At 41.9% G+C, this 25,907-nt stretch overlaps 1 protein-coding gene across 1 annotated transcript in view; it reads left to right on the top strand.

Annotated features, from left to right (window-relative positions):
- The window catches only part of ITSN2 (intersectin 2), a 3,295,579-nt gene that overhangs the window by 1,423,778 nt on the left and 1,845,894 nt on the right, over positions 1–25,907 (top strand). The window lies entirely within an intron of this gene.

Here is a 25,907-nt window from a genome sequence, read left to right as displayed (position 1 = left end):
TAACAGGTTAGGAGGAGATGAAGTAAAAGTAGAGATGTGTAACTAATCCACAGGAAAATCCTCAGGAATAGATGGTATTCCTAGTGAAGTTTGTAAGTTAGGAGGAAAAAAGAGTTTTTTTAGGAGTGTGCAACAACTTACCTGCCAAATCAACTAGCCCTAAAACTGGATGGCGATGGAGTCTTGGGCCCATACTCGGCTGTCATTGATACTGGGAGCTGTGGAGGCTACGCCGCAGTGAGTAGGAGGGCCGCTGCAGTGCCACTGAAGCCCAGGGCTCGGGCTTGGGTGGAGCCACCACAGGTACAAATCTTGGTGGTAGTAGCAAATATTCAAACCAGATCTTTGAAGGCCGAAGTGGAGAAGGGTTCTATGTGAACAGCAGTTGAACATGGGTCAGTTGGTCCTGAGAGATAGGTGAGCACCTTTCCAAAGGGATGGGCGATGGCCTCTGTCTCCCTTGGCTGATCGAAAGGGAGTCTGGTTCAAATCCCAGAATCAGGAGTGGCAGAGACAGGCACCTCCTGGCATCAAGTGCGGTGACTCGGACAATCCCGGAGAAGCCGTCCGGGGACTCTGGGAGAGTTCTCTTTTCTTTGTAAAGGGCTGGATGCCCTGAAATGGGTTCACCCCGAGAGAGGGGCCCGTGCCCTGGAAAGCGTTGCAGTTCTGGCAGCATCAGGTGAGCTCCCGCCAGCCCTTGAAAGTCCAGGGAGACAGTGTACATCTTGCACCGGGTTGTACCCATATCCAGAGCAGGTCTCCAAGGTGAACAGCCACTGGCATGTTAGAACAGTGTAGATAAGGGAAGTCGGTAAGCCAGATCCGTAACTTTGGGATAAGGATTGGCTGTAAGGGCTGGGCCGGTCAGGCTGGAACGTTTTGTTTAACAGTATTTTAAGAGGAGAAGCACCATCATCTTGGAAGAAAGCAGTGGAAGCTGTAAAATCTAAAGAGGGTAAAGACCCATCGGATCCAGCTTCATACAGGCTCATTTCAATCCTAAGTCATGATTATGAACTGTTTTTCTATAATGGCTGAAAGAATGGCAAATGTGATGCCAAAATTTATAGATATGGATCAATGTGGTTTTGTGGAGGAGAGGCAAACATTTGACAACAGTGACAGAACATTGATGATCCAGAGAGAAGTAGACTGTAAAAAAAAAAAAAAAAAAAAATAGCACTGTTGTTGCTAAGTCTTGATGCTGAGTAAGCTCGGAGTTTATGAGCAGGGCAATGGAAGCATTTGCATTCCCTTGATAAAGGTATAAGGTTGATTAGGAGGATATATTGGGGATTGGAGGCGAAAATTAAAGTAGGTTGGCCCTCTCTGATAATTTCTCTTTGAGCAGAGCAACCAGGCAGGGGTGTCGTCTTTCCCTGTTATTTGCAGTATGTTTAGAACCATTGGAAAAAATAATAAGGGACTCAGAAATTCAAGGATATAGTTTGTATGGTAGTCAAGAAAAGTTTGACTCTATTTGCAGATGATATTTTATACCTGATAAAACCAGTAAAGGACATTTTAGTGTTATGGAACATTCTGAGACAGTTTCAGATCTTCTCAGGATGCAAAATTAATGAAGCTAAAACAAAGGCAATATCTGTAAATTATGTACCCACACACGTATTGGTTTTTCAGTATCCATATTTATGGGGACATGATAAAATGAAGTAGTTGGGAGTATGGATTAAAAAGATTTCTCGTGTTGCAACTAAGGATATGTGGGGAGCGAATAAACAAAAGATAATGCAAAAACTGAGAAATTGGAAGCTCTGTTTTATGGATATGGATAGCAAGGTACAAAGAGTTGAAATGTTTTTAGTCCATTTAGTTTTATACATAGGTCAGGCATATTTTTATCAACCACAGGAGACGTTGTGGATAGCAATTAATAAAAAGATGAAGGATTTTTATCTAGGAGGGGAAGACAGCAAGAGTCAAGTGGGGTAAGCTGATTTTTTCCAATAGAACAAGGCGATCTGGGATTACCAAAGCAAATGTTTTATTCCCGAGATCTCATATACACCAACAAATACCATTTAGATCACAAACCATCAATAAAAAAGTACCCAGGAATGTAGTGATTTAAGGAAACCTGAATCACTTCCAGCATAATCAGCAGCAATCAATAGGACAGTAGTGGCAGCAGCCACAGTGAAGCTTCCAGCCATAAAGATAATTTTATTCTGACACCATGTGATGGGATCAACAATCATCATTTGCTGCCTGGCCTAGATTCATAGGACTTGCTAGGAATGTTCCCTATTTATGAAGGATCAGTACTGCATAACTGCAGACAAAGAATGAAGAGAGTAATAATTTCTTACAGAATACACAATTCTTTTCACCCCCCCCCCATTCTATAACCAGAACAAGTACCACATAAGGCCTGCTTCAGGCACTTCTTCCTGTTTTAATATCTCTGACTGTTTCAGCCTTTTTAACCCATTCCCCCTGTTCAAAAGTAGGCAGGAGATTTTAGTTAAGATTTTTACTGTTCACAATAAAAGATAAGTCAGTAGGCCCATCTACATTTGACAAATCTCGTCAGCTTCACAAAGACAGGGAAGGTCAAGATGCTGACCATCCCACAGTCTTTGTTCATTTCCCATGTAAGATATTGGACCAGTAACCTTGCTATAGTACAGAGGTCTAAATTACATTTTCCAAACCTCAGCAATTTCCTAAAAACAATGAAATTCAGGATATTGAGCCTTTACAATCTTATTGTTTTTCTTCTCATGTAAAGTAGTTTGGTAGTAATCATAGCTATGAAAATTGTATACAGTCATATCCCAGTATATAAGGTCACATACAGTTCCTAAGGTGTTGGAAAAATGCCACTACTAATTAACTTCTTATCTGTTAGGCTTTTAAACAGCGTATGTGCCACAGAATGTCCATTTCCATTTTTTTAAAGTGACCCGAGGCTTCAGTGGAGCCTACTTATGGAACATGACATAAAGGACAGTAGCAAAACAGTAAATGAATAAATTAACATAAAAATGTTGAAGCAGCAATATTTAAATTCATATTAAAATCATCCTAGAAACGATGTGTGTGCAGGAAGTCTATGCCCCCATATACCCCCACCACCTGTACTTAGTGAGATTCCACTGTCGCATAGTAGAGTGAACGTGAAAAACATCCATTCCTTTTACTGTGAGGTAGTGCAACACTGTATTTAGTATATTTATCAAGCAAGGGTATGTGAAGGAAAGCCCTCACATTTGGGAGTGCAGGGATGTAAAGCTCCCCGCCCTCAAAAAAAAAAAAAGTTGACATTCAGCTTTAATCTGTTTAAATATTTTTTTTTCTGCTGCTCGTCTTTAGTCTTATATATTAGCACTGCTTTGTACTCCGTGCACAGAGGTATACAAGTAGCTGGACAGATTAACCTTAATCTGAAATCTGAAAATTGTGGATGCAACCATGCAGCTCTTGTTAACATGGTCTGAGTGCAAAAAAAATTATGAAATGCAGCTGCATCATGACTAGTAATCAGTTCAGTTACACAGTAAAAAAAAAAAAAAAAAAAGTAATTAAGCAGCATAATCTCTACCTACAGTAGTATGCAAAACATGATGTTAGAAATCCCAAACTACTACTAAGAATATATCATTAAACTTTGTAATCTAAATAAAAGCAGTGTAAATCAGTTAACAGTCTGTTGTAACATCACATGCGACATGGCATTCTTGTACTGAAGAGATCTCTAAAACTCTGGTTTACTAAAACACACTTTGGCTACTTACACTTGCTCTCTGCTGGTAAAATGCACTTGTCAAACCCCAAGTCTTATTAATCAATTTATGTATGGCAATATAGTTAAGTTATCTGTATCCTCAAACAGGAAGGAAAAAATGACATGTAAATAATATACCAAAATATGCATAGCAAAGGTGCAGCAGTTAAAAAAAAAAAATCTTTCTTCATGACACAATATGGACTGAAATAACGTGCCAGAATCAGACCTTGAGCACTGTTGATGATCACTGCAAAGAAATAATTTATCCATTTAGTTGCTCCTTGAATTGAAAAGAATGAAGAACCCAACTGCCATACGTTTATTTTTGAAAATGATTAGTGGCAGTAGCATAAGGAAGAAACGTCCAACAACTTTATTGGCTGCCGTATAGTAACGTTACACGTCTGTTCTTGTGGAGGTACATACTCCCAGGCCTTAGCTTTAGCCTAGGTTTAGAAAAATCTTGGCTAAAGCAACATTACAGAATTTTGTTCTTTTTCAGTAGTTACAGATTTCAAGAAATTACCCTGCTACTGATGGTCGAAATGGATGCAACTTGCCTGTATATGCTCTAGTGTACTATATATTTTTGTAAATAGTCTCTTTTGCAGCTTTGGCTGTTGTGTTTATTGGTCTGTGAAAAAACCCTCTGGAAACCCTCAACAGAATGTTTCAGTGGAAATTATACCTTTTTTCACTTTCATTTACAGCAGCCTAACAGTGAAAGTAACTTTTGTACATTTAAGCTGCTATAAATTAAAGGACATTGTTCACTGTGACAGGAAATGCAAAGCACACAAGTGCGGCTTAGAAGTGATAGGAGAGGCTTTTTACTAGAGACAGTTGATTTAGGCATTGTTCAAAGAACCATATACGTGTACTGTGTGCCGGAGGTAAACCTGTTTGCCTTTCACATGAACAGTCAGCTGAGACAGTTTTACTCAAGGTTAGCAACTCCAGGACTCTTGATGACAGATGCCTTCTCCCTGCATTGGTCAGACCTGTTTCTGTACACTTTCCATCTTATACCTTTGATCTTCAGATTTTTGGAATATGTGCAGGAGGAGAGGCTGAAAATGGTCCATGTAGCTGCATTGTAACTAAGTCTCCAATAAAAGTGGGCAAGAGGAAAACATGAAGTGCTGCCTCAGTGAGTGGACCTTCTAACTCAGAACAAAGTATCCCTGCTACATTCTAGTCTAGGCATACTGAGGCTTACAGCCCTGATGGTCTCTCACTAATCCCAGGCAGGCACAAATATTCATAACATTTGCTAACATGATGGAGACGGCTGGGAAACCCAGTACAGGAAGGAAATACCTAGCAAACTGGAGATGGTTGTACCTATGTTGTCACTGCAGGGATCTAGAATGGCTAAGGTGGCACTTTTCCTGGATACCTGTCAGACCTTTTACAAGTCGGGCTTCTGCTCTTTCAGCTTGCCTGCTAGTGGATCCCCCTCTCTACACTAGACCTTCTGTTAAGCAGCTCTTAAGGGGAGTTGTTAATCTTAGGCCACCTAAGAAACACATGACTCCTCCGTTGGACCTTTGTGTATTGGCGAAACAGACATTGCCTTCCCCTGAAACCAGCACTTCCTTGCCCTATTTATTTTCTTTTATGGGAAAGGACCGTCCTTGGTGGTGATCACCATGGATAGACAGCTTTTACAATTGTAAGCATTAATTAATGTTACTTCAAGATGTTGTGGCACTGTGTACCAATACTACTATTATGCCTAAAGCAGTTACCGAATTGACTTGGAGTCGGACCAGAATTCAGAAGAGAGAACCCTGTGATTCCCTGTATGTGCATAGACTGCGAAGATTTCACTTGCATAAAACAAAAACATTCGGGAAAAAAGGACCATATGTTTGTTTTGCAAAGGAATCCTCAATAAGTGTCTGGGAAACTTTGCTGCCTTTTGATGTCAGCATTATGGAAGATGAGTAGTAGGCCACATCAGAGCACACTCCACTAGTGATATAGCTGCCATCACAACTTTCTTTAGGGAAGTTTCAATTCCAAGTACTACAACGTAGGGTCTGCATCCCAAGCATTTGCAGCATTTGGCTCTGCTGTCCTGCAAGACTTTCTTTCAGACATTTCCAAAGAGTGAAGGCTACATCAGTGAATGCCAAGATGAACATAATACATTTGTTTTAGAAACTTAATGTAGATGTTCTAATAGTTTCATTGTTGCAGTTCATGCTGCTTCCACCAAGCCCCTGTCTTCTAACTTACTTTCTGCTGGAGTTGGAGTGGTAAACTTGTCCTTTCATCCTTCCTCTCTTATCTATTAAACCATGTACTCTCCCCTGTTTTTGTGAACCCTGCTGCCTGTCTATCTTTTTTATTTTCCTTTCTGGGATAGTAAGATTGAAGAGTGACCCATTTTCTGTGAAGGCCTGAGGGGAAATGCTCAACATGAACACATGTACAGGGGATAGCATATGTTCGCTGATGCAGATTGTCAGTTTACTGAACACACTATGGCAGAGTAGCAAGTTGTTGCATTCATTGAATACAACAGAGGCACATTGGCAGTTGAATAACATAAATGATGTACATTGTCCATTTCCAAATTTTTAAATTCTTGCCAGATACCCACACAAAATGATTGTCTTATGGAGACCCAGGTCTTGACACAAAGTGCTGTATACTATGTACGAGATTTAATGCAGCTAGATAAAGGAAGTGAGTAGGGCGGCCACGGTGGTGCAGCGGTTAGCGTTGCCACCACACAGCAAGAAGTTCTCCAGTTCGATTCTCAGCTGGGGTGCCTTCTGTTGGGAGTCTGCATGTTCTCCCTGTGGTCACATGGGTTCCCTCCGGGTGCTCCGGTTTCCTCCCACATCCCAAAGACATGCTGTAGGTGGATTGGACACTCTAAATTGGCCCTAGGCATGAGTGTGTGTGCGCCTTCCTTGGAAGGCTGGGCGTCGGGCTGGCAACTCGACACTGTAAAACTCCGCTGCCAGTCATGAGCGGACAGATGATCCGCTGTGGCGACCCCTAACCGGGAAAAGCTGAAAGAAGAAGATAAAGGAAGAGAGTAGCCTATTTTGAAACTTTTGTTGAAGGCCAAAATTCAGAACCAGCCCACCTCCACGTCATCCTCGTAATCCTTATTAGTAACCAATAAAGAATTGGTAAGAGATGCATAGGATTGCTAAGCAGTAAGGCATCCAAATTCTTCTACAGGGAAAGTAGCAGGTAAAAGAAAGGAGGAAGAAAGGAAAAGCTTTCAGACTCGAAGAAAAGCACCAAAGTGAATAATTTTCAGAAATAATGACGGCTTCACCACTAGCATCACCTGTGCGTTGATGGGCTGTAGCATAGTTGTAGACCAGTTCATTATTGACGTGAACTCTCAGATGTTTGCCATTGCTGTTGACAGCCAGGTTTCTTTATTTTGTTTTATTTATTTATTTAAAGTGTTAATTGGGTAGATGGACTGGTCCGAGGACCCTTTACAACCATGAATTGGGCCCCAAGTGCAAACAATACAGGAATAGATATTACAAGTGAAATATGAATGTCAGCATGAAATTTCCAAAACATTAACAATTGCATAAAAATTTTGCTTTGCCATAACAAAGTTCAGAACATTTTCTTGTTTCTGTGATCCAAGCCTAACTGAAATGGTTTCAATATCGGTTACATGGTCATTTTTGCTGGCCACTAAACTGGTACCCATTTGTCAGCCATTAATTATCCACAGTTCTTGTGAGGAACAGATGTCTATTACATCATCCCTGACAGTTGCATCATTTCCCACTTTCCTACTTTATTTATTTTCTTGTCTTCTTAGCAGGTTAGTCACCCTTAGCAAGTGTCCTCTTTTTAAGGGGAGAACCAATGTGATATTCTTATTGACTAGTGGAAATTTGGCCAGGGCACAGGGGGAACTTTCTGTACTCTTTTTTTAATAAGTGTGGTGTGTTTTTTATAACCATCTGAACTACCATGAACTCAGGCAGATAAGGTCTTGGTTAAACATCTGATACAAATTATGACAATCGTAGGTATGCAGTACCCCCCTTATGCTGCACTACAATGTCAGTATTGAGAAATTAATCCAAGTGCCTATGTGGGAATAGAACCTATTGCTTTCTAATCTTCCATTACCAAAGGCAAGTGCACTACTTGTTTAGTCAGTGGCACTGCTATACTGTCATGTTTGATTTAGATATGGAATCTTAGGGTTGTCTGTAATATCCAAAGACCATAGTCACTGTGCTGACGTCATTTGGTAACTGTTACGAGTTTCTCCCACATGGTTAATGATCTCTAACTATTAGATCTTTGCTCAACCTCTGTTGGGCTTTAAATTGGCTTTAGGCTGCATTTGGGTATGCTTTATTAACTTGTACTGTTCTGGTGGTCTGTCATTGATATAAGCTGCTGGTCGCCACTCTGTTGCTAGTACTGTCATCAAAGATATTATTGGACCACCAAGTCTGTTTTGTGTTGGTGATACTTCTGATGCTATTACATTGAAGTTAAGGTGAATACTAAACACTCTCATAAAAAACAGATGTACTGAAACCATAGTACTGAATAAAAATAAAAAATGTCAAAATGTTGAAGGATGAAAAATGTTGAATTTCCTGCAAGTGTAGCCCAAAATAAGTGCTAATTTGGGTCCTGCAGAGGGAGCATGTTGAAATCAAAATACCTACAGCAGCAGCATAAATGTCTATGAAGATTTGACTTGTCCAAACTGTTATATGGATGTGAATGTTAGACAGTAAAGAAAGAAGGCGTAAAGAAAACTGATACATTTGAATTATGATGCTGGTGAAGAATATTACTTGTAACCATAGACTGCCAAAAACATAACAGTTTATGTTGGAGGAGATAAAATCTAAGTATTCCTTGAAGGCTCAAATGACAAGATTTTAGCTTTCTTACTTCAGGCATATCATGTAAAGACAAAGATTGTTAGAAAAAAGGCATCTTGTACCAATGGAGGTGTTCTCCCTGGGCCTCTGCTAAAGAGGGGTTCTGCACCCACTTGGACTTACCCAGTCAACAAATAAAAGTCAGGTCCTGCTTTGCAAGTTCACAGGTCAGCAAAAAGGAGGAAGACCAACAATATGATATAACTACAGCAATGGATATCTGTCTTTTCAATAATTAGTTGTCTGATTGACTGAAGAAAGAACAGTTAAGTACAACTATGCATGGGATTGCCTTAAGTCGACATCATCTTAGCAGTACTTTACAGTAATGTAGCAAAGTAGCTGTGTATGTTTAACAGCAGTGTCAGTGAACAGAATATCAGTGAAAACTAAGTTGTGTTTAAATAGAAAAGGAAATAGTCTAGGTAGATAGTGAAGTTTTAATATATGTATTAAGTGTAAAATGCATTTGTTTGAATACTATACAAAGAAAGGAAAATAAAAATATTGGTCATTTTATGTATACAGACATATGGATTAAAAAAAATATTTACTCAAAGAAAAAGATGGTATTGGGTTAATAAGTTAAGGATGGCACAGGCTAGTACCTCCCACACCGAGTTTTTTAAACTGCTTCATAGGTAAACAGAAAGTCATCTCGGGTTTAAAAATGTAATCATTTTTAAACAACTTTGTGAAGGCTAGTCCTGAAAATTTCTGAGGTTAGTATGGCTTGTTCACAAGGCTTAAATTGCTGATACTTAGTGAAACACAGATGCAGCTTAATCTGTTTCCCATAGAAGAACATGACCATTCGTTTTCCACAGGTGGAATTAGCCTCAGATTTTTTTTTATAAGTGGAATTATTTTTTTTTTCTTGTAGGATCAGCAATAAATATGTTCTGTTTTTGTATTCATTACAGTATCTGTTAGGTTAGCTGGAAAATTTCTACTCTAATTCCTATGCTATGATAGTGAAACATTTAACAATGTCATCCAATAGCACTTTTTTGTCCTGGCTCTAAATTTTTGAGTGACTTCTGGAGAAACAGCTTTGGGAATATTCTCAGATGCCCGATGTGACTTTCATAAATGATGTTCCACTGGTACAGCTATTCATACACTGGTAGAAAGGAGGGTATACAGGGCTGTTGATCATTGTGTAACAACATTTATTACAGTAAATTACACCATCCTTAAATTAACTATGTTACATTGGAAAACAAAGTGAAACAAAAACACCATTCCATTACTTCACAACAATCAAACATAAGAATTATTGTTAACGTGAATATATGCCATGTAAAAAAAAACAAAAAAAACAAATTATGCTTTACCTAAAATAATCCTTTTATAGTCTAGCTCCCACCCAAGAAAGAAAGTGTTTTCTGTGGGATGAAAAACTGTCATTGCATTTATATTTTTTTCTTTAGAATAACATTTTATGAAGTTATTGTCTGTACTAGTCATTCTGTGCTTCACATTATTGCAAGTACTTTTTTGATACTTGTATTTGTTTTGTTATATAGGTTTAAGGATTAACTGTTTGTGGATAGTCATGTTAAAATACTCTTAAAATCAACTTACATGAGGTGTTTTTCATAAGAAAATTTCTGCCAGTATTGCATCATACCTTATTTCCCTGAATCATCTCTCAGCATAAGGCTACCCTGTCTCCCCAATTAATGGTGTAGAAGGTTAATACTTTATCTTGCCATAGTATTACAAAATAAGTTTTAATACTGGATGTGAAGTTGTTCAATCTCGCTGTTCATTCTTCACTGAAGGTTCGGAGACGATCCTCGACTCCGACACAGCTGATTAGCAAAGCTCAAAGATTACCGGTAGCTCGAGACCAAGCCCCTTATCCCATGATGCATTGCTGGAATTACCTCAGATCTAGTTTGCCGCGGCACTGATCTCTTGGTTTCCAGCGTTGCTCGAGACTTTTTGTGGGATTTTCTACATATTTGCAAGTTTTTCTTCATATTTCTCTTATATATGCTTATATATATATGCTTATATATATATATATATATATATATATATATATATATATAGTTAGACTGTTAAAAGTGTTCCCCTTTCCCTTTTTATAACTCTGCCATGTTTTGCGTGACATCTTGCTTCTTGGCCTTTTGCCGTAGTAGTTTTAGAATAGTTTCAATAGTTATGAGTTTATAGTGTATTTCTCTATTGTATTATATTTGTGGCTCCTTTGGGCGTTTGTTTGTCAAAGTTGTTGATAGTCTTATAGTGGTTATTTTTCTAATTATGTCTGAAGATAAGGATAAACTTCTGAAGTCTGGTTTTAAAAAATGTCCAGACTGCGGACAAAAAATGTCTGTGACAGATGCACATGTTCAGTGCATTTATTCCTATAGTGAGGTGCACTTTCAGGAGTCCTGCAGTATCTGCCACTCCTTTTCTACTAGGGTGCTGGCTGAGAGGAAGAGGAAACTCATAGATCGAGGTATCCTTAAGCACCCCTTTGTAGAAGCTTTGTCTGACCAGGATGGGGCCAACAAATCATCAAAATCCTCAAAATCTTCCTTGGAGTCCAAATAAAAAAAATCAATAAAAGTGGAATATACTGTGACTTTGGCTCCACAGCCTTCGGAGCCGACAGTCTGTTCTTTTCAGAGCCGGGACTTTGGCTTGGAACCAGTCTCTGAGACGCCTTCTTTACCACTTCTCCAGTCTGCACCATCGGTGCTTTCTTCCAGGTCATCAGTTAGCCTTTCTGATTCGGACATGGATCGACTGGTACAGAAGCTTTTAATGGCACCAGGCCTAGCTAAATTGTTGTTGGCTCCGACCCGGGCTTCGGAACCTAAGACCACACTTCCTGATTTGACTACTACTCCTCAGAGCCATACCGGTCCTTCGGAGCCAGAGGAGGCTGACTTGATAATTGTAGAACCATTGGAGCCGATGACTGTTCCAGTATCGTTGGTTTCATTTGCTCGGACGTCTTTGGTGCTGACCGGGGACTCTAGGAGTCGGATCCAGGGAGGATAGTCTCACTGACTTGTCGGTGCCAACCCTTCCTCTCAGGGCTTTGGCTCAGGTGAGTTCTGCTCCTACCTCGGGCTTGGAACCCACAGCATTGGTGCAGGAGGGGATCGCTGTTCCTTCGGGTCCATCAACTCTTTCTCATTGGAGCCGTGGTGCTTTCGAAGCCATGAGGCGAGTGTGGTCTCCAAAGACTTCCTCATCATCAGGTGTGGCCTCTTCTTCCCTTAAAGTGCTTGTGTCAGCTTCTGCTACCATCGATCATCCAAAGGGTAGAGACCCAGAGCATCATTTAGCCCCACTGGGTGCTCCCTGCTCTTCTGAGACCTCCCCAGAAGTCCCCACTGAGGAAGTACCCAGAAAGAGGCTGTGCAAGAGGAGGCACTTGGACTCACCACAGGAGTCCCTGACATCTGACACCGACTTGGAGGAGTCAGAAGGGTCCCCTCGGTCCCCCTCTGAGGACATCTCCTTTGCGGAGATACTTGAGATCCTTAGGCAGAGGGGTGATTAGCAGTCCAGAAGCCCTTCTGAGGATGAGTCAGTTCTTCTGAAGGCTTTTAGGTCTCAAACTTCTACCTCCTGGGTGTCTTCACCCTACAATGAGCTTATGCAATTGGTCTCTCGTAGGGCGTGGGAGTCCCCAGAGTCCATGGAGCATGTCCCCAGGAGGCCCAATAAATTTATTTCTGCCCCTGTCACTAAATCCTTTCTGTCTAAGGGAGTTCCTGTTGATGCCATGGTGGTGGTGGTGGCGGTGGCCACAAAGAAGGAATTGTCAGAAACTTCTGCATCTATCCATCCTCCTAACAGAGAGTTCCAGGATCATGGATAGATATGGGAAACTCATGGTGTTCATAGTGTTTCACTGTTGCAGTCATTACACTTGGGTTATCCTGCTGGCTGCAGGTACAGGGATTGCTCTTCACAGGCATGCCTTGATGCACCTCTGTTCCTTTGCGGAGCCTTTCAAGTCTTCATTTGTAAACACCCCGTTTGACGGCTCATCCTTGTTTGGGCCAAAGGTAAAGGAAACATTGGAGTAGGGCTGCAGGTACAGGGATTGCTCTTCACAGGCATGCCTTGATGCGCCTCTGTTTCTTTGCGGAGCCTTTCAAGTCTTCATTTGTAAACACCCCGTTTGACGGCTCATCCTTGTTTGGGCCAAAGGTAAAGGAAACATTGACCAGGTGTGAACAGGAGAGAAAGGCTCTGTCTATCGTTGGAGTCTATTTTTCCACCCCTACTCGGCCTTTTCCCAAAGGCCAAAGGGGAGGGAAGATGTGGTTCCGGAAAGCCCAAGGAGCCTTTCAGGAGATACGTGGAGAACCCCCCCCCCCTCCAGGGGCAGAGGAGGGTGTAATAATGGAAGATGCCACCCTCATGGCAGAGGGGGCCACAACACCAGAGTGACAGAGATCATTTCTCTGGCCAACCCTACCAGTGCTCCTTAGAGGAGGCCCGACTGCCCTGCTCTGGAGGTGGTCGGGGGTCACTTGTCTTTGTACCCAGAAGCCTGGTTAGATATCGGAAATGACAGATGGGTACAAAGCATCATTTCCAGGGGGTATGTCATACCATTCTCCGCTCCTCCCATTCCCGTCAAGAGAATCCCAGGCGTTCCACCCAGTTACAGGGAACAAGCAACCATAGAGGTCCGCAAGTTGCTAGAAAAAAGTCATCCAACCAGTCCCAGCAGACCAAACAGGATTCGGAACTTACTCAAGATTCTTTTTGATTCCAAAGAAAACAGGGGACTGGAGACCCATTTTGGACCTCAGCAGACTCAACCAATTTGTAAAAAAAAAAGAGAAGTTTCAGATGGTCACGCTTCAGTCCATACTCCCCTTTTTGGGGAAGGACAATTGGATGTGCTGAATCGATCTCAAGGATGCGTACTACCACATAAAAATGGCCAGACCATCCAGAGATCATCTGCGTTTCCAGCTGGGAGCCAGTCACTACCAGTTTCGAGCCCTGCCCTTTGGTCTCACTACAGCCCCAGAGTGTTTATCAAATGTATGGCAGTAGTCACAGCTCACCTGAGATGCCTAGGATTCCAGGTGTTTCCATACCTAGACGATTGGCTCCTTACCTCCACCACCAGGCATCAACTGATTCATCAACAGTCTTCCTTGTCACCATTGCAGCATATCGTCTTTATAGAGGCAGAGTTAGACACTTCAACCACCACTGTACGTCTTCCATTCGAAAGGGTATCAATTCTTCACCAACACATCATTTCACTTGTTTCAAAGAACAGAGTTCCACCCGCAGAGGTCTTGAAAGTACTAGGTTTGATGGCGGCAGCAATTTTAGCCATTCCATTGGCAAGGATGCATGTGCGAATTCGTCAATGGCTCCTGTTCACTCAGTGGTCTTTCCAGGAGTTGCCAATGAACCATATGATTCTGATAAACTCTTGCAAGAAGGATCTTCAGTGGTGGTTGATGTCTCTACATGTCACAATAGGACGCCCCTTTGTACTCCCCCCTCCAGTAGCCACTGTGACCATGGATGCTTCCCTGATGGGGGGGGCATTTTCAGGGAAAGACTGCCCAAGGCACATGGACGGATCTAGACTCACATTTGCATATCAGTGTCCTAGAGATGGGAGAGGTACTTCAGGCGTTGCAGTACTTTCAGGACTCTCTCCCTCTAGGGACAGTTGTCATACAAGCAGACATGTCAGTGGTCTGGTATTTGAACAAACAGGGCAGGAACAAGTCTTACCCCCTTTGCCGAGAAGCCCTCAGAGTGTGGCAGTGGGCTGTGTCATACCAGCGCTTTCTGTTGGCAACGCACATCCTGGGGAGATCCAGCGTGATAGCGGACAAGCTGAGCAGGGCAATTTTGTTGCCACACGAGTGGTCCCTAAAGCAGGAGATTGCGGACAGGATTTTCCTTAAATGGGGCCAGCCTTGCTGCGATCTTTTTGCCAGCCACATCAACACCAAATGCAGAAGCTACTTTGCCCTGATTTCCCTCCAGGAGAACCGCCGAGGGATGCACTCATACACGATTGGCCCCCGGGTCTCCTGTATGCGTTTCCCCCAATTCCGCTGATACCCAGATTTTTACAGAAAGCGAAGTCGCTGGGAAAGACTGTTATTCTTATAGCCCCTCATTTGCCTCGACAGATTTGGTTTCCATTTCTTTACCATCATCTCTTGGAGGATCCATGGATCCTGTACCCGGTTCCAGACCTTCTGACACACACCTGTCAGGCGATCTCCATCCTTCCTTGCAGTCACTGAAGCTAACTGCTTGGCTGTTCCAGTTCCCCGTATAGCCAGGCTTCATAATCTTTCAGATGCCACAAGTCAAATTTTGTTGGCTTCCCAGAAACCTTCCACCAGAAAATTGTACCGTAGTAAGTGGAAAAGATTTTCCATTTGGGCTTCTAACAAAAATCTTGATCCTTACCAAGCTCCATTGTCATCCATACTAGAAATCTTGACAGATATTTCACGAAGGAGTGGCAGCTGCTACCGTTAGGGTCCAGTTAGCAGCTATATCTAATTTTTATCTAGGCATTGATGGACTGAATATTATGCCACACCAGTTATACAAGGCCTTCCTCAAAGGTACCTTTCCCATGAGACCTCCAGTGAAGACTCCTTATTCTCCCTGGAGCTTGAATTTCATGCTTTCTAGTATTATTATTTCTCCCTTTAAACCAGCATCATCTTGTGAGCTCAAGTTTCTGTCATGGAAAACTATTTTTATGGTGGCCATTACTTCTGCCTGTATAGTGTCAGAGCTTCAGGCATTATCTATTAAGCCCCCATATATGATTTTTCATCCTGACAGAGTATCCCTTAGGACTAACCCTTCCTTTTTGCCTAAAGTATGTTCTGAGATGAACATCAATCAAGTTATTTGAGTTGCCCGTTTTTTCCCCCAACCATACCAACAAATTAGAATACACGCCGCACAAACTTGATGTTCACAGACAGCTTAGATATTATCTGAACAGAACAAAAGACTTCAGAAAGTCAGACCAACTTTTTGTTTCATTCTCTGAAGCCAGAAAAGGTAGACCAGTGGCTAAAACAACCCTTTCTATGTGGCTTTCAGATTGTATCACCTACACTTACTCATCTTCTAATAGGTCTTGGTTGCATAAAGTGAAGGCGCATTCAACCAGAGCAGTCTCTACCTCTTCGGCCTTTCAAGCCAAGTTACCTCTGGATAATATCTGTGCTGCAGCCACTTGGTCTAAGCCTCACACTTTTATCAGTCATTACAAATTGGACAAGGCCTCCAGGGACAGTGCTTCCTTTGGTTCTATGGTCCTGAAAAATGTACTCCCGTGAGCCACCCAGGATTTAGGATGCTAGAGACGCTACCCATCAGTGAAGAATGAACGGCGAGATTGAACAACTTCACATAAAGAAATTATGCACTCACCATAACATTCCATGTGAGTTGCTCCATCTCGCCTTCATTCTCACGTCCCTCCCTCTTCCCCCACCTGGCTGACGGTTGACCTGGAGACAGACTTCATCCTGGTTATTCATTGTTTCTTCCTGTCTGGGAAGATTAGTCCTTTTACTAGGATATGGTACACGCAGCAAACAAGATCTGAGGTAATTCCAGCAATGCATCATGGGATAAGGGGCTTGGTCTTGAGCTACTGGTAATCTTTGAGCTTTGCTAATCAGCCTTGTCGGAGCCGAGGATCGGCTCCGAACCCATCAGTGAAGATGTGTGAATGCGCTGATGCATTTATTGCAAACTGATTTTTAAAAAACAGGCTTCTGCCTAAAACTGCATTTCTGAATTGACTAGTGTGCTTTGTGAAACCAGTGTGACTACACTGAAGTGACCTTCCAGTAGAGAGAGAGAGAGAGAGAGAACTAATCCTAATATACTGATACAAATGTATTTTTATTGCTGCTGTCTGTCGTTTAGTGAGAGCATTTAATGTGGGATCCACCTCAAGCCTGTGCAACCTTTAAACAAAATGCATACCATACCCTGCCTAGTAAGAGGAAAGATGAGGAGCTGTAGTGGATCTTAGTCACATGTGTGATCAATACCAGAGAGCAGAAAGGACAGCGAATTAAGGACTCTGCATAAAGACTTCCCTGCATTCATGGGCAATGCAAAATGATCTCATGAGTTGTGGTTCCATTACTGAGCAATTGGTCTACAGGCCATTATAAACCTTCCCAAAAGAACCCATTCAGAACTTTCCGCCATCCTCAAGAAGGGCAAGACAGAGGATGTATTGGGGTGAATTTAAGACTGTTTATCCAGTTTTCTAGATTTACCTTCAAGGTGGCAAGGATGCTACTCTGTTTGACATGTAGTGGAATTTTATTCCATAGGTGAGGGTCACATTGGGATATAAATCTGTCTATTAAGCCAGTCAGCCTTATTTATCTGTTGATGAAGGTTTAATTCCTTTAACCAGATATTTGAGGTACCATTTGTCCTGTGAAGGAGGTCAAAGAAGGTTGCATTTTTCATGGCTGAAAAAGCTAGTCACAGATCCCCATGGAGGAGTCTATATGAGACCGAATAAAAGGAGAGGGCTGACAATCTGGCATGATATCTTAAGATTTTTGAGGTCACTAATCTTTTTAGTTCTAAATCTCTGAGGTATTTCAAGATGAATGACATGTTTAGACAAATACATGGCAAAAGGTGCATTGTATTCAAAAATGGGTCAGATGAGAATGAGTAAAGGGGAATTATGACTTCTTTGGATCTAATGGTGATGCCTTTGGAAATTAGATGAATCAGACAGAAACCTTTCTAAACTACTGTGGAGACATGGTGGATAAATGATAAGGAAGCATCATCAAGATTGAGTAGATCCCCAACGACAGTGTCTAATTGGAGTGATGTGTCACCTATGTGGTATGGGTAAATGTTTGTTGACCAGAACAAGCAATGCTACATTTTTTCATTTACATTTGAGGCCATTTTCCTTGCCCATTTGTTAACATGGTCTAACCCATGTTGGATCAGTTGAGAGTCAGTGGAGGACTGAATAACAACACTCCATTTACTGTTGTCTGCAAACTTAGATAAACATAGGCCAGAAATGTTATGGCAAATAAGAGAGGGATCAACAGTGAGCCCAGAGGTACACATTTTTGCTTTCTCAAGTGGCACCTGCGACTCAACACATGGGTTCTCAAAGACAGCCAGTTAGCCATCCACTGCCCAAGCTAAGGATTTATAGTCCAGTGTACACATCTGTCAAGCATGTTTGCATAGAGAATAGTATTAAAGATCTTGACCAGGTCCAGAAATACTGTATATACTGCATAACCACTATCCACTGCTTTGCTTGCTTTTTTCAAAGAAATTAATGAGGTTAAAAAAGACAAGCCCTTCCTTTGAAAAAGCCAAATAGGTGATGGTCCAGATTTAAGAGATCTTAGATAATACACTTCATAGCTTTACATATGAGGCTAGTGAGAATAGTAGGTTTACAGTTACAGGGCCACCTTGGCTTCAGGAATGTAACCATTGCAGAGGCTTAGATTAAAGGCTTAAATAGGCATTCAGATAAGTCATATTTGGCTCTGATAATAAGGCAGCCTGGAATATTATCAGGACCCATGAATGAGGTGTTTGTATCTTTTGAGAGGGCTGAGAGACTTGTTCCATAGTAATTAAAAAGGTTGGCTGGGATTGTGGAACCTGTGGAGTAGCTGTAACTGTAGGTGGTAAAATTGACACTACATTTGTCAGCCTGGATATTAGCTATTTCCTTTGGTTCACAATGTGCAATAATATTGTGGACTTTATCAGGTATTAGTTCTTGGCTTCCTGACATAGGTAAAGAAAATGCTGTTGTTATTTTTGACTTTAATGACTCGGTTATGTGCTTCCTACTGACTATTTTAAGTTTTGAGCTTCCTAATAGTTTTAAACTCTCTATTACTTTGCTTAAGAGTGTTATTAAGGAGGTAGAATGAGACGTTTTACAAGCATTAAGCAATTCTTTCTCTTATTATATAATTTATTTATACAGGTATTCCACCACTGGGATTTGTTTTCACATTTCTTATATTTAATGCAGATAGTGACTTCCTTATCAATACAACTGTTTAAGTGGGAGTAGATGTCAGAGACATAGGCAGCAGCAGCTTCAGAAATAGGATACATTGATGGAAGATTTTAGCACAATTTATTTTAAGGTCATCAGGTAACTGACGAAGGTTTGCTTCTGAAAATTAACTCAGAGGCATTTACAGGGGAAGTTCTACCAAATCCAATCTTGTTTTTTTCCCATCCACCTCACCTGTGGGTTACTGTATCCTATACTGGCAAAACAGATGTTGGTTCTGAAGCACAAACTCATCTCCCTTAATGTATCTGTCTACCTAAACTCCCCAGATCTCATTTGTCATGATTAACTATGGATGTGGTCTCTGGAGCCCCTCACAGATAAGTGGTTTGGATAACATTTTGGTGATTCTCTTTTTCAATTGTTTGACAGCTGTAGGTCTGTTGCTTTCCTTCTCTTCCTTTTTTTCAAATCAATATTTTAGAGTTGAGTGGTTTGTTGTTTCTCCTGTTGGGTTTAGGTCTTTTGGGCTTCTTCCTTCCCCCTTTCCTCTACTTTCTGGTAATAGTTGCTTGTGAGGCAGTGTTGCCTGAAACTGTTGTGACTTGTGGTCAGCATAGCAGAGAAGGATTCTGGTTTTAAAAAGTGTGTGGACTGTGGTCACAAGCTGTTAGCTGCCCCGACCGGATTTGCATGACAAATGTGTGCACTGTGTATGAGCAGCTTATTTAGGTCAAGAGTGCAAGGTCTGTGCTTCCTTTGAATCTAGGGCTGTTGCAGGCAGGTGCCCTAAGTTAGTCATTTAGGAACTTTTCCCTGCTAGTGCTTCTGTATGTAGTTCTTCTTTTTCCAGCTCTACTTTCAAGGAACTGTCTGAGAAATCCAGAAAAGTCAGAGATAAAGATAAGGAGAAGAATGAAAGGAAGGGAAAAAAGTAGGAAGAGATCTGATGATTTTGCAGTTTTGGATGAGACTGCAGGGAATACCACCAGGTCCTCTGCCAGTTCCTCTCTACTCTTGGAGCCGGTATTGGAACATCTCCAGTCCTGATCTCTGATTTCCTCAGCTCTGACTTCAGAACCACACCAATCCAGATCCTTAACTACCCCAAGTCTCATAACAGCTTCCATGTCAGATCCACTGTCGTACAAATCACTGGTGATAGTTGCCACTCTGGAGCCATCCTCCCATGGGGTCTGGTCACTCTCCTTGTACTGACCTGCTAAAGAGCCTTAGCAGCATCTTCTAGGTCTGCCAGTTCTTCTAGAAGTGTTAGAGATGTGGATCTGGAGAAAATGATGCAGAACTTTTTGAAAGTGCATATTGACTTTGGATCATTTCCTCCCCCTCCGCTCCAAGGGTGGAGAGAGAACAAACCCTTCTACACCATTTCCAGTTTCTCCCTCTCCAGTCTGCATATTGCATCTGATGGTCCTGCATCTGACTCCTACCCCTGGAGTTCCAGTGTTGGTGCTGACGCATGGTTGCCTTCAGCACTATCGACAACCTTGATGCATTCAACCCTGGCCTTTTCAGACCCATCTGCATTGTGGAGCCAAGAAGTCAGGGCTGGCAGCCCATAGTTGGGATGGACTCTGAAGCTTTTGGAATTGACTCTGAGGCTTATGGAACCATCTCTGCCCCTTGCCACCTTGGCCTTGGACAACTTTATACCAGTCAAGGCCTCTGATTCGACCAGGTCAGCACTTCCCCTGAGATTGTCCAATCTGATGAGGTCCTTACCCAGTTGCCCAGCCATGGTGTTGGCTTTAACAGTTGTTGAAAAGTTTTTCTGACATTTTGGAGTTGTAGAACCATGCTGTGTTTTGTCTCTAGCCAGGGCGTCCAGTCTTCCTTTATCTTCTGTTACTCGTCATTTTGTCCAGAAACAGCATGCATTACAAAACCTTAAGCAGCTCCAAGTTAAAGGCTCTCCTGGAGCTTCAGGGTCTGCTCCAGAATTGCCCTTCTAGAGAAGCAAGCACAAGAAGAACTGGTGCAAGACAAGATGCTAAGTTTCTCCTCTGGAATCATTGACTGAGGACACTGATCTCGATCAGAGAAAGGTTCCCTGAAATCTCCCCATGAGAACACATTCTGTATCATTCTTTTAGAGTTGTTATGACAGGGGGAGATTGGACCATTGAAGCCCCTTTCCCTGAAGAGTTGGTGATTCTTGAGGGTTTTGGTGCAGGACCATCCACAGCCTGGGTGCTACCCCCCTCCTGATGTCCTCATGGATTTGGTGTTTCAGAGGTTGTGGAGAGAACATGACATGGTGAAGACTGTCCCTGAAAAGCCACCAAAAGGATCTTTCAGAGGAGAGCTTGACTGTCCACCCTATGAATAGGGAGTCTAGGATGTTGGACAGGTTTAGGAAGTGCACGTATGCTTCAGCCACTTTTGCCCTTCATAAAGTGAACTACATGGCCCACTTAACTAGACTACAAAAATATTTGTTGAATGAAGTAGCTAAATCTGTAGCATCTCCATGACAATGCAGACTCAAAAGTCTGTGTAGATCTAGTTGTCTACCATGCTGTTAATCTGCAATATTTCCATGCTTTGTGTAACACAGGCATTGCCAGAGTGGTAGGCACCAGCAAGTCAGATTGTTGCCATGCTTAGATGCACCTTTATAACTATGTGGAGTGCTGCACGGCATCCTTTCTGAATGCACCATTTGATGATTCCACTTTGTTTGGGTTGAAATTGAGAAGTACTTTTAACCGGGAGCAAACAGGATGGCAAAAATACTGTCTGCATAGGGATCAGTGTTTCCACCCCTCAGAGAACATTTTCACATAACCAGAGGGGAGAGAAATGATTATTTAGAAAATCTCAACAATTTGCTCAAGAAACCCCCAGTGACCGTACTTTCTGGGGCAGAGGGGGGAACATTAACAGATGACACTGTAGAGGCAGGAGTGGTCTGAAAAATCAGGGTTTTAGGTGGTACTTCACCAACAGACCCTTTTAGTGCTTCTGAAGATTTGCTCAACTGCAGTGCTATGGAGGCAGGTGGTTGTGGGGGGAGTTGCTTGGTATGCTATCACCACTGATTACTGGGTGTTAAAATTCTTTACCACAGGCTGCACTATCCCCTTTCAAACATTCCCGATGTTTCATCAAAAGACCCATCTGAATATCTGACCCTGGCAAAGAAAGGCAGCAGTAGGCGAAATAGAAAAGCTGCTATCAATAGAGAGTCATCCAGGAAGCCCCACCACACCAGAGAGGATCCAGGATCTATTCAGGATTATTTTTGTGCCAAAAACAAAAAAAAAAAAAAACAAGGACCTCTAACCCATTATTGAACCTCTTTATCAAACAGACCAAGTCCCATATGGTTTTGGTAATTCAACCTGTACTGTGGAAGTACAAGTGGATTTGCTTAGTAGACCTCCCAGATACCTGTTATCACATAAAAATAGCTCAACAGTTCAGGAGGATTTTGCACTCCCATCTGGTGGTTGGTCACTGTCCGTGTAGAGTGCTGTCCTTTTGTCTGACTACAGCCCCCATCCCCAAATGTTCACCAAATGCATGACAGTGGTAGCAGCCCAGATCAGGCTATAGGGGTTTCAGGTAGTTTCATAGCTGGACGACTGCTTTATTACAGGTACGGCAAAGGCAGCTCAAATCCAGTTGAGAGACGACTTGCTCCACTTTGTGCCTTGCCTTCGGAGTCGCAGTGAATTTCGAGAAGTCAAAACAAGAGCTGTTACAGACTTCGGAGTTCATAGGGTGCTATCTGGACGCACCTACACAGATTGCCAGACCTTCTCCTTCCAGGCTGCCATCTCTGTACCTTCAGACTTTTCAAGTTCTTCTCCCTCAGAGACCACCTACTGTTCTCCTTCTCTACCCACTAGGGTCAGTAGTGGCCATTACTATATGAGGGAATTCCAGTGGATTTTGTCAGTCTAGTGATCCCTGAGGACATAATCAACGCTATAGCAAGTAAGGCTAATGGATCTGCTGTCAGCATGTCTCATGCTGGCTGACCTCTGACCCAGTGTCATTAAGATATCCCTTTGTTTTTCTCCCACCAATGCCACAGTAACCACTAAAGCCTCTCTCCTGAGATGGGGTGCATTTCCCAGGGGATGAGGGTGGGGGGTGGTCCAAGGTACCTGGTCCCAAATAGAGGCCAATGTATGCAGATAAGAGTAGTTCTTCTAGCATTGCGGGCTTTCCACATCTGCCTCCCCAGTATAGACTGACAAACGTGGTGGTAGCCTTCTTAACAAACATCGACGAACCCAGTTTTATCTGCAATGTCAGAAGATCATAAGGGTGTGACACTGGGTGGCATCTTCCCAAATCTTTCTTATAGCAGCATGTATAACATACTAGGGGACAGGCTAAGTTAAAGTATAGTAATGCCTCACTAGTGGTCCCTCAAACAGTCAGTGGCATCAGAGCAACACTGAACACCACCAATACAGCAACTTTTCAACTCTCTCAGAAGGGACATTCACTGAGTGATGGTCTTGTCCATGCTTGGTCTCCTGGTCAACTGTATGTGTACCCTCCAACACCCTCCCCCCAGTTATCAAGTTCCTACAGAAAGTGGCTTGGTGCAAGGCAACAGTGATCCTCATAGTCCCCTGTCTGGCACAGGTGAGTTTGGTTCCCCTTTCTGTGGCCTCACCAAGTCTGCCCTACATGGTTTTTGGATCTTGTTTTGGATTTTTTCCCATCCAACGCACCTGATCCAAATCTCAAGTCCTTCAAACTGACGACATGGTTCATCAGATTTCAGTGATGCCCAGAAATCCCAGTTTGTCTGCTAGGGTGGTGCACATTCTTCTCAAAAGACTACCATCAAAAAGACTTGCGCAAGTAAGTGGAAGACATTTAGAATGTGAGCTAAGGTCTGGATCCATTTTCAGCTCCCTTGCATTCTGTTTTGGATTTCTGAGTGGGTCTTTCATTCAGGAGCCAGTTTCTCTACCATTACAGTTCAACATGCAGCCATCTCTAATTTCTGTATTGGAGAAGATCATTCTCCCACAGCCTCTATTAGATTGTCTTGGACTACCTTAAAGGGAACTTCCTTCTAAGGCCCTCTTTGAAGGATGCTGTTCCTCCTTGGGATCTGATAGTTATACTGCAGGCCTTAACTACAGCCCCTTTTGAACCTGCATCCATAGTGGATTTCTGTATTGGAAGACTCTTCCTGGTAGCAATAACCTCAGCCAAACGAGTATCGGAACTGCAGGCTTTGTCATTTAAACCTTCATACCTGACCTTTCACAGGGACTAATCCAGCATTTTTATCTAAGGTGGCCTGTGAGTCTAACCTGAAACATTTTATTTATTTGCCAGTATTTTTTTCCAAAGTTTACCAACAAGGAGAATACATTCTTCTCGCTCTAGACCTGCATCATTAGTTGAGGTTCTGTTCGCAAAAAAAAAAAAAGGACATCAGGAAATCTGATCAGTGTTTAGTTTCATATTCCAAGACAAAATTGGGAGTGGGGGTGTCCAAAGTTACCTTGAACAGATGGCTTACTAACTGTCTTTTTGTGTGTATAATGTTAATGGATTATTTGTAGCATAAACCCAATGCTCACTGTACAAGGGCAATTTCTACTTCTGTAGCTTTCTTTAAGTATGAATGACATCTGCTCAGTAGCTACATGGTCGAATACCCATACCTTCATTACATATTATAAGCTCAAACTCCACTTGAGGTCTAGGATAACATTTGGCTCTAACGTCTTCAGAAACATTCTTCCTTAATGCCAACCTGATCAACCTGGCTGGGTACTCTGTACCACGTGTTTAGGTGTATGGAAAAGATAACATGAAATATGAAAGTTATGGACTTACCTAATGCTAGATCTGTGTTATGTCCGTCTCCACATCTGTCTTCCATATTGACATGTCATTGAGTGATACTTTCTAGAGGATCTTGTGGGTCTTCCCAAGGCCTTTATTAAATGGACCTCCTTAGGTCCTTGTATTCTATTAATTTGTTTGCTATCTTGCAGTGAGGACCAGTATGAGAAGGGTAGATGATCTGGAGAGTTTAGGTGGAGAGAGGTATTATGGGAGAGGAATTTGAGCTTCAGAACCAAAGTGTGCGTGGCCGGCCTTGGATCCGATAACCCACAAGTTGAGATGGACGGAAGAAGACAACACAAATTTAGTGTTACGCTAAGTAAGTAACTTTCGTTTATGATGAGTACCCTCATTCCTCTGTTCTTAGTCCTGGTAAAGGCAGCTGGAATGTTTCAGGGTCTGCACTGGACACTATATTATAAAAGGTAAAGAAGATTAGCATGTATATTTTTAAGGAAGTAAGGGACTGGGTAGATATTGTAGATACCTTTCAGCCATTTTAAAGGGATGTCTGACATTCAGAATAAACAGTTTTTGAAAACAGAAATGTAAGAAACAAGGGAATATTTTTTTTAAAAAGTGGGAGGAAGGGGCAGCAGCTTAAAGGTAATTATGAGCATTTTGCGTTCACATAGTACATTGTAAATTCATGCAGTAGAGTTCTTTTGGTAGAAAAGTTTTGTTTTGAGTTCAGAATAGCTTACAACAGACTGATTTTACCTCTACAGATGTTAGTACTGTTGTCTTTGAAGTTTCTAAATAGGTTCAGTTCAGTTATAGTTGCCATTTTGTAAGTACAACATGTTTTGAGATGTGGTTCATATGCTGTTCTTATCCATTTGCCAAAAAAAGTAAATGTACGTGTTAGTTTTTGTAGGCGATGTAAACACATCCTACACAATTGATGTTTCCTTATTTGCATTTAGCTTTTTCTATTATCAAAAAACAAGTGAAGTGTCTTATTCATTAGAATATATTATGTACATAGTGGAATACAGCATGAAATCTGACTTCTCTGTTAAATGTTAAATCTGCATATGCATAGTGAGTTCAATTAACAAAGCAGTTAATAGCCTTATTGCTCATTGAGAACACATTCTCTTACCACATCATGTTTGCTTTCTGTGGAAAAAATAGTTTTTCTCGTCTTCTTTTGAAATGAGGATCTTGTATTTGTCATGTTTTGAACAGCAAATGTATTACATCAGTAAAATCGTGGCACTACTATGAGTAATGACGCATGTAAGGAAATCACAAAACATTATTGAGCAGGGATGCTAACAGAATCACCACAACTTGATTGGTCAGTTGAGCACAGCACCTTAGTTGTGAAGTGGAGGCCATA

The sequence above is a fragment of the Protopterus annectens genome, chromosome 2.part1, assembly GCF_019279795.1.
Source record: "Protopterus annectens isolate FY-2018-M chromosome 2.part1, PAN1.0, whole genome shotgun sequence".
In the NCBI taxonomy this organism is placed as follows: Eukaryota; Metazoa; Chordata; order Ceratodontiformes; family Protopteridae; genus Protopterus; species Protopterus annectens.
This window is presented reverse-complemented; position numbering and strand designations above follow the sequence as displayed.